The 9837-nt window shown below is 40.4% G+C and overlaps 1 long non-coding RNA gene across 1 annotated transcript; it reads left to right on the forward strand.

Moving 5' to 3' along the window:
- Positions 1 to 4319: 4319 nt before the first annotated feature.
- LOC135288380 (uncharacterized) lies at positions 4320 to 9614 on the forward strand. The gene is made up of 3 exons (XR_010351523.1): positions 4320 to 4507; positions 4863 to 4934; positions 9005 to 9614. It is a non-coding gene; the product is annotated as an uncharacterized LOC135288380 (long non-coding RNA).
- The last annotated feature ends 223 nt before the right edge of the window (positions 9615 to 9837 follow it).

Here is a 9837-nt window from a genome sequence, read left to right on the forward strand (position 1 = left end):
TCAAAGCTTCCACAACCTTGTTGGACATACAAATTAATTCTGCCTTTCTTGTCCCAAAATAAATAGTCAAAATGACTTAACCAAAAAGAAGAAAATATTTGCTACTATTTTGCTCTTTGTCACATCTGTGTCTCCCAACAGAATCTCTCCCTGCTCTTAATAAGATGACCAATATGTCTTAAAGGCCACTGGAGCAACAAAATGACAGAATTTTGCACAGCAAACACAAGCTGATATGGCATCTTACTATCTAGGTCCTGTCCTGGTTTCTTCTTCCCTTGTCCATTAGCGAAATTGCACTTCACAAAGTCCCCTAGGAGGAAATTTAAAAAACACTACCTGCAATATAAAACATTTGTTTGCATTTTGTATGTGCTGCACAGGGAAAAGAACTGTTCCATTACTTTGGAAATTAAGCAGCTGGGTTCATCCTGTTTACTAATGACAGGATGATGTATCATAGGCCTATAAAATGAGCAAGATGGAAAACAAAAGATACTGTTTAAAAGGTTTTTATTTCTAGTTAATTCTAAAAGCTGACTAATGTGCATGAAGAAAACAACTATTTAACTCTACACTTCAAAGTAAATTATAGAAAAATGTGATGACACAGAAACAAAGACACACTGTGAGTAATTTTTCCACAAGGTCAAACCTAATCAATATGAAATTTGGTTTGTGCTATGGGGGGAAAAAAGCCTAAGGAAGAATAGTAGTGCATAGAAGGACCACAGATGAGATAGCATTAAGGTCTACTCATTGGGATAAACTGAGAGAAACACAAACAGTGCTCTTACAGTCACAGACAAAAAAAACTTTTCCCACAAATCCCTGTTAGATCTTGACCTTCCGCTAGAAGAAACCAGCACGTTTCTGTGCTGAAGGAACTGCATCATGATCATATGAAACCAAACATAATGTTCAAACTTAAAATAAAAAGTTAGTAGTGAGTAATCATAGAATCATAGAATGGCCTGGGTTGGACGGCACCTTAAGGATCACCTTATTTCAACCCTCCTGCCATGGGCAGGGACACCCTCCACTAGACCAGGTTGCTCAAAGCCTTGTCCAACCTGGTCTTGGACATTTCAAGGGAAAGGACATCCACATCTTCTCTGGGCAACCTGTTCCTGTGCTTCACCACCCTCATAGTAAAGGACTTCTTCCTCAGATCTAATCTAAATCTGCCCTCTTTATTCCCCCTGTGCTGTCACTACATGCTCTTGTAAAAAGCCCCTCTCCATCTTTCCTGAAGGCTCCCTCCAGGTGCAGGAAGGCTGCAATTAGGTCACTATGAAGCTATCTCTTCTCCAGGCTGAACAAACTCAATTCCCTCAGCCTTTCCTCATACTTCACCCACATTCAATAGCCTGTCTAGGCTGCATGCAGAAAGTACCTGGTGGTGCTCGTGGGCAGCCAGCCTGACCTGCCAGCCCTTGCAGGGCTCAAGCAGGGTACTATGTGCAAGGAACCCCAAAGCATTAGTTACATACCTGCACTGGTCTGCAAGAAAAGGGTGATTTTGTGGACTATATTGATTTCTAATTTGCTACAAAATTTACCTTAATTTCTCTTTAAATTAAAAAAGAAGACCTCTAAAAGGAAATGCTTTGTAAATATCCTCTGTTTTGACTTCTCATTATGATGAAAAAGACAAGTCCTTTTTTGTATAAACTAAAATAAAAAGATTTCTGTACTGATTTTTTAATTTGGCAGGCCAAGCTGAGCTTTTGAATATAGAGCTTACTCTGAGAGAATGCAGAAGCAGAATGAACCAAATAGAGTAAAGAGCCATAAATTCCAACCACTAAAGCCCATGACAGGCAGTTCTACAAATTTACAAATAATGCATATTTAGTTAAAGGATGCAATTAACTGGTTAGGGTTCTATCTCCTCATGAAATACACAATCTCATTTTTACATGTTAAGAACTTGGATTTTTTTATAGCACATTAAAATTATTGGTGCTTTGAATAATTTTTCTGTCAAATTCTATCATTCTTTTACATAAGAGTACTTGCAGAATTTGTAATAGGCCAGACTGTTTTGTTGTCTCTGGCTAGAGTCCATACATTCTGATCAACTCTAATGATTCTTCCTACATAATTCCCAACAACAGACTTCATTACTCTAAATATGTATTTTTATGGAAAAATTGATGTTTAAATGTGTAAATGACAAATTGCTATGATTTTATCTGACAGGCAGGAAAAATGATTCCAGGAAATTTTTTTCATTTTAATTAATCTTTCTTTTTCTGCACACAGTCTTGTGAAACTTAATAATATGCTAGAATTAAGCTACATTGTTTGAAATGTTGTTGCAGCAAGATATTAGCATGAAATGATGCTTTTCATAAGAGAGAAAGGCTGATTAATATCTCAAATGTACTTGCATGGAGACACCAGTTTCCTATTTATATTTAAGAAGCTATGTAATGTCTCTGTAGCCATCATTTTTACTGTTTCAGTAATCCATCATGTTCCTGGCAGGGAGTTTTTCCATCCTATTTAAGAGAATAAATACAACAGATGCCTGAAAAGATATTAATAACAGGGCAAGACCAGTCTTAAAATATCTGCAAAAGCCTGACTGTGGCTTTAGCTACTGTGCAGAGATGAAGACAAAAGCAAGGTTGGATTTTACCTGCCCACTGAGGATAAACCATACATATCAACAAATGTGCCACTTCCAGACCCTCGCCACATTGAGATGATTATCTGCCAGAAAGGCAGACAGGCAGCCTGTACTTCCTTTTAACCAATTGTGTGTGGCTAAAAAGCTTGGAAATGCACACAGATGGATGCTATAGAGGGCCAAGAGCCATGAGGAAAGAGCTCATGACTCTTGAGAGTCAATTTAGCACATTCAAGGACAGCCAGAGGACACAGTCACCGGAACATGCTGCTGCATTGTTGGTTCCCACTTTGTGTTTTATGAACATCTGTGGCTGAAATCACACTTCACACTCCATAAAGTCTGAAAAAAGAAAACTTAATGGTGCATCCCTGCAGTCAGGCAGGGCTGAGACAAGCAGGGCCCTGGACTTGCAGGCAGAGTCCAGAGAAGTGATTTGCAGTCAGCAGGCACACAGCCACCCTTGGAGTCAGCATGAAGGGTCAGAGTAGCAGTGCCCTGGGACAGGACATTGTGACAAGTAAGAGATTGGCTGGAAAGGGAGATTTTAAAGCAGCAGCTCTGCAGTTTCATCTACAAGAAAATATTAGTCAAAAGGATGGGATGTACTCAGAACTATAATGCAGGGGAAGTGGAAACTCTGGAGGGAGGAAGGATTTTTGTCTTCTTTTTTATTGCATCCAGGACCAGCCAAAAAAAAGGCCTCATTCAGAGAAAGGCAACAGAAGACAATTTAATAATAACCTCTCAGTTTTTCCTTTACAAACTAAGTCAGGGTGCCATGCACTTTGAAATACATTAGCTTTTATTTACACCAAGCAATCCAGGGCAATTGCCATTCTGTGTCACATCTGCTTGTGCTTGTGGTTCTTCCACAGTGGATCATAGCAGAATATTTCTTCAACACCTTCTATTTTAATATTTTCTGTTCTCAACTCAGAAGGATTATCAAGTTAGGGAGAGGCAGCGGCTGGAGGTGTTTGGGCGCCAGCTATGGCCGGGCTATTACCCTCAGGGCAGAAGCCCAGTGGGGAATGCCGGCCGGCCAGGATAGCTCAGCGGGGGGGCTCAGGCAACCTAGGCAAGCTATAGTGATTTGCAGTCAGCTCTTTGGTGATTTCAGCTCTTTCAGCTTGCCTGGTGCCCTAGGTACCGCCGCCGCAGCAGATGCAGAGAGAGAGGGAGCAGCGCTGTGTGGGTTCCGCAGGGTTCTTTTATTCCGGTCTCCGCGAAGGGTCCAGTGACAGCTCTCCTCTGCCGAACCGGGCAGAGTTAGGGGTTTTTATACCCTACAGGGGTTTTGAAAACTGTCCAATAGTAAGGGTCAAGGGAAAGTGACCTATGGATTTGCAGGGAGATAGCAGGGTCCGAAAGACGGAAGAGTGGGGCTTCTAAAGCCTTAGTCATGCTGGCTTTGGCATTTCCTAGCTCAGGCTTCTGATCGCCAAGGCCTTGCAGGCCTTGTGCCTGCTACATGGAGGTATTAATGTTATAGTAAATATTTACTCCTAAAGGTTTAATCCATTGTGTGGGATTTTCAGTTTTACCTTGGATGTGTTATGTCATCTCCTCAACTTGATTATTTCTGGGTATAGTTTTGATAGTTTCCATCCTAGATGTGTTTTTGATGCTGGACTGGGCTGAAAAGGGGAGGGACAAAATTTACCATTTTGGCCAAGAATGCTTGCATAGAAAATGTACATTAGATATCCATCAGTGAGATGCTGAAAGAAAAATATTTGGTTCCTAATATTTTGCTTAGTTGGCTCTAATATGCAGAAGTTCTAGCTAGCAGTAAATCTCAATGGATCAAACAAACTATGAGCATCCTGATCACATCTCTTCACTGCTCCTGTGCAGTGCTGGTAGGTATGTTGGAAATCTGCCTATAAGGACATTTTATCAGGCCCCCAAAGACACTAGTGCCTTTTGGAAATACTCAAGAAAGTAGTCTGGGTTGATTATTATCCACCCTTTTACCACCAGAAATAAAAAAGAGCACAGGACATAATAACAGATTTATCTATTGATAAATTAGAGAAAATTTTTTCCTGAACAGATTCTTCAATCTACAGCCACAAAACTGTTTACTGTAAAACAAGGGTTATTGGCCATTAATCATAAAAGTTGGACTCAATTATCTTGAAGGTCTTTACCAATCTTAATGATTCTATGATAAAGACTTTACATGTCTGACTCAATCTCATGCCTGCTTCTCATCTAGATGAGAGAGGTGCTCTGGACTTCTGCCAAGATGTTTCATTCTCCCATTCCACTTTTGCATCTCAGATCACAGGTGAGAGCTGGCACATTCAGTAACAGAATATACAAAATAGTGCTGAGAGACACCAGGCCACAGCCCTTTTTGGCTTTCCTTTTTTCTTTTTTTTTTCTTTTTTTTTTTTTTTTAAATTATTGAACTCTTACATATGCTTACCCACAATCATGCAACTGGACAGGTTTTATGGAAAAAAATTCTGAAAGAAACAGTAAGTGCTATATTGGAAGACCATTTACACAGTAGCAGCTGCTCCAGTAAGGAGATAGAAAGAAGCACCAAACTTGTTGCTCTGATACAAGGAAGAAGCATTCCAGGGGACAAACACAAGCCAGGAGCACTACTGACAGAAAAAAGAACCTAGCAAGTGGGACAGGAATGGCCCTAGAAGTCCAGTGACAAGAAAATCTGTCTCATCTAGCCTACCCCACTTCCCAGGAAGTGTCTGTCTGAGAGAGATGATGCAGAAGAGGCAATGTTTGCTTCAGCAGGTTCATGAGTGGAGCTGTAAAAGGTTTTAATGTAATACTCCTCACACAAATTGAAGAGAGACATGCACAGTGGTTGCAGAAGTACCATCAATGAACCTAAAATGAGAAATTGCAGCACTAGAGAAAAGCAGGAAGCATAAACATACACAAAGCATCAATATGGAAACTGAAGCCAAAGCTCCAATTAACCCCCCTTCTGTCCCCAGTCTCAAAGAAATATGCTATTTTGGAACTCCAGAGGCTATGTGAATAGTTCAATGTAATGATTTCGAGTAAAAGAGAGCTAAAATACTCCACCAGAAATCCAAACAGAGAGAGGTATTTGTTAAGGGTACACATGATTCCCATCTAACTCCACAAAGTATGTTCAACCTTTTCCTTCAGAGTCTCTCCATAGTCATTTGCCAGCTCTCTCACTTCACTCTCATGGTCTGCAGCATTTCAGACATACTACTGTTCATAAAAACCCCTGTCTTGCCATAGCTTCTGGGTGTTTTTCTTGCCATCAGATCAGCGGGAAATGAAGCTTGATTAATGTACTGGTCTCTTCATGAGTGTAGAGGCAAACAGGAAAATTAAATTATCTTCAGTTTTCCACATAAGTGTGTAAGTATTTAGTTTATATATTGGTCTTAGTCTTTCACTGAAGATGTTCTGGTGTCTAGATAAATTTCCTCTGAAACTGCTGTCTCCTATGGTGAATATATCCTTATTTCAGGCTGTGGGAACCAAGACTTGCTGCTTCCAAAATCCTGGTCACAGCTGGAGGACAGACTTCTGAGGAAGTTCATGTCTCACAGAGGGTCTCAGAGCAAATACCTCTGCTTCCAAATAAGTACCAGTGCAAAACTTTCCCATGGGACCAACCAGCTACTGGGTTTTTTTACAAATGGAGCTTTCCCAAGATATGCTGTTTCAACCACATATGAAGTAGCCTTAAACCCACCTCTCTGCTTGTGTGTTGTGGCCCACATTTTCAAAAAACACTGTCCCATTCACAGAATGCAGAGATGCTCTAATATTTAACTATTATGCTTTGCTGCTCCTCTTTTTATTCTTTTTCCCTCTGATCTAAAGCATGAGTGTGAACTACATAATATCTGCCTAGAAAATAGTGCTATTACTTTTCTACCAGTTAATAACTAATCCCAGCTCCATTTTTGGTGCTCAGCCAAAATACTATATAAAGCCTGGTCAATGGTGAGAAATGGTACAAATATTCTGGTTTACCATTTAGCGCACATTTTTGGGGTGGACATTAGCACATTCAGCAGAACAGGGATACACTTTTTGGTGACACAGACATTTGTTCGCCAAATGGCAGCGACGTTCAGAAAGACGAGATGGAATTATAGATTTGGTTGGGTTGGAAAAGACCTCTATGATCATCAAGTCCATCTGTTAGTCTAACTCTGCCAAATCTACCATTAAACCATGCCCCTAAGGGCTATATCTGCCCATCTTTGAAGTATCTCCAGAGGTGGTGACTCCACCGTTCTAGGCAGCCTGTTTGCCTGTTTCAATAATTAACAACCCTTTCCATAAAGGAATTATTCCTAATATTCAATCCGAAGTTTCCCTGGTGCGAGAAGAGGATATTTCCTCTCCTGGTACAGCTTGCTACTTGGGAGAAAAGGCTGATTTTCACCTTGCTGTCCCCTCCTTTTCTTCAGACTGGTCAACCCCAGCTTCATGAGCTGGTATTCATCAGAATTGTGCTCCAGACCCTTCACCAGCTCTGTTGCCCTTCTCTGGACTCACTCCAGGACCTCAATGCCTCATGCTGGCAGGGGTCTAAAACTGAACACAGGATTTGAGGGGTGGCCTCACCAGTGCTGAGTACAGAGGGATGGTCACTGCCCTGGTGGCCATACAATCAGAAAAAACTTAGTTTCTGGTTCAAATGAAAAAAACAACCAAAAACCCAGGGTCATTTCACTCCCATTCGTCACTTCTAGGAAGTTTTACTGTGTACAGAGCTTGCATCCTGATTCTTCTGCTCCTTCACTGAATATGGAATAGTCTCAATTAAATTTTGCTCATTTGAAAGCTGAGGAAGCTCAGGCTGTGCTCAGCAGATAGTTCATTTCTTGGCTTTCAGATTTCAGCAGACCCTTAGGGTATGAACAGAGTAAAGGACTATATGCTGCTTTCTTTAAGATACCTGGCCTCTAATGCAAAATGCCAGTCTCAAAGGTCACATTCATTTATTCCATACGCTGGGAAACACAGCACATGTAAGAAAGCATCCTAAATGTCCTTCAGGTTTAGCAGAGAAGAATGTAGACTTCCATACAGACAAAGCTTTAAGGATATCTGAATTCTTTCTCCTTCACCAAACCCTCTGACAGAATGTATTTCTGTTTCATCACATAGCCAGGGGCCAGGGCTCTGGCTGACTCTTTTTTTCAGAACACAGCTGCATTTCAGAAGATCAGACAAACAATGGGCATTGCAGCACATGCCAGGGACACCTGTCAGGAACTTTCAGGATAATTGACTATAGAGGGAGCCTTAGACAAGGTAATGAAGTGAGACTAGCATTTCTACATAACATCTGCAATGATTTGTCTGCAAATGTGATCAACTACCCTCCAGAGGCACTTTTTCATGTCTGTTCAAAGAGGGAATAGCAGATGAGTAACTTAGTCTACAGACTAACTTTTAAAAGGCTTGGGTTAAGACAACCAAATATCCATAGTCATCAACTTTGCATACTGTGCAGCTGCCTTCTGGTTTACTTTTTTGTGTTAAAAGATTATTATATATAATCAAGCAAACACCCCAGAAATCAGTAGACCAATCTTCTTCTTTTCATGCAAAGTATTGTTACAAACTTTTAAGAGATATTATTATTAAGATAGTGAAAGTTTATTAAAAGATTTACCTTGATCTCAGTTTTTTACCTAGAAATTTTAGTCAGCTCTGCCCCTGCAGCCCATGGAGCTCCATGGTGGATCAGAAATCCAATGCAGATATCCAATGCAGATATCCAATGCAGATATCCAGTCAGATATCCATCTACTGGACAATGCCACCTTGGAGCAGGGGAATGGTGTGGAGAGTCCTCCCACTATGGAGGAAGGAGAAGTAGAGACAATGTGCAAGGAACTGACCACAAAGCTCATTCCCTCATCCCTTGCACCGCTGTGGGGGAGAATGTAGAGAAATTGTGAGTAAAGTTAAGCCTGGGAAGGAAGCAAAGGTGTGGAGATGTTTTTAAGATTTGGTATTTGATTGGCAACAAATTATGCTCATTCCCCTGAGTTGAGTCTGTTTAGCACATGATGGTAATTGGTGGGTGATCTCTCCCTGAATTTGGCTCAGGAAACATCCTTTATATTTTTTCTCCCCTGTCCAGGGGAGTGATAGAGTGGCTCTGGTGGGCACCTGGTGTCCATTCAGGGTCAAACCACTACAATATTAATGAATTTCCCATAGTTTTTTTGATTTTTAAAACCTTTCTCCAGAATTTTGGAGATGATTCAGTTTTCTCTTCAAACATCTCTTCCTCTCCAAGTCCCTCCAACCAGACCTCTGCTTAACACCCCAGTCTTCAATTGTCAGTCACTTTGCTACATGCTGTTCTTTTTTCAGAAATAAATGAAATAATAAGTCTCCTTAGAGTGGAAAGAAGAACTTTTTCATATGCAGGGAAGCTTCAGAGAGCATGCATGAAACTTAGAGCAGCTGTCCAGGCAGTCTACAGATTTGAGAACCAGCAGTGAGACTCATTCAAAAGATAACTTACAAAGACTTTTCTAAGTCATACACAGGGAAACTTTGATCAGAGAGGAGGATCAAGGTAATAATAAGTAGGATGAACTCTGGGTATAAGGAACTGATGAGATTGCCAGGCAAAAAGCAAAAAGAGAGAAAAAAACCCACTAAAAGTGCTTCAATGAAATTCTGAATTTGGATTAGGAAGACTAAATCGTCTTCAACTTAAAATCCTCCAAAAGCATTTTGTATGTCATCACTCCATCTTGATTTTTCCCTTGTGGAAGTAATAAGAGCAATATCCTGTTCTTCTGTTTGTAAGTTTTGTTTCAAATATAAAGCAAATGCCAAATATCTGCAGCATGCTAGTGAAGCAGTAGCAAGCTAAAAAAATTAATTAGTGCCCAAACAAGCAGGTCTCAAAAATCCTAGCTGCATGTAGACAGACTTTGGTATCTAGTCCTGGGCTCTAGTAAAAACATCTGAGCTTTCCTACCTGAGTGACTCAAAGAAGTTTTTGTTGTCATTAGAATGAAATAATCTTCGGGGCTGTATTTCACCTACCTAGAAATTATATCCACTTTCAGGGTGCAATTTAAAGATTTTTGAATCCTCATTGTCACTTTGGTTTAAAGATCTCAGATTATTCAGTTTACAATAAGCAAAAATTTATTTATAAGAGACCATTTTCTAGGACATATGTTGCTTGC

This window comes from Passer domesticus, chromosome 1 (genome assembly GCF_036417665.1).
Source record: "Passer domesticus isolate bPasDom1 chromosome 1, bPasDom1.hap1, whole genome shotgun sequence".
Taxonomy (NCBI): Eukaryota; Metazoa; Chordata; class Aves; order Passeriformes; family Passeridae; genus Passer; species Passer domesticus.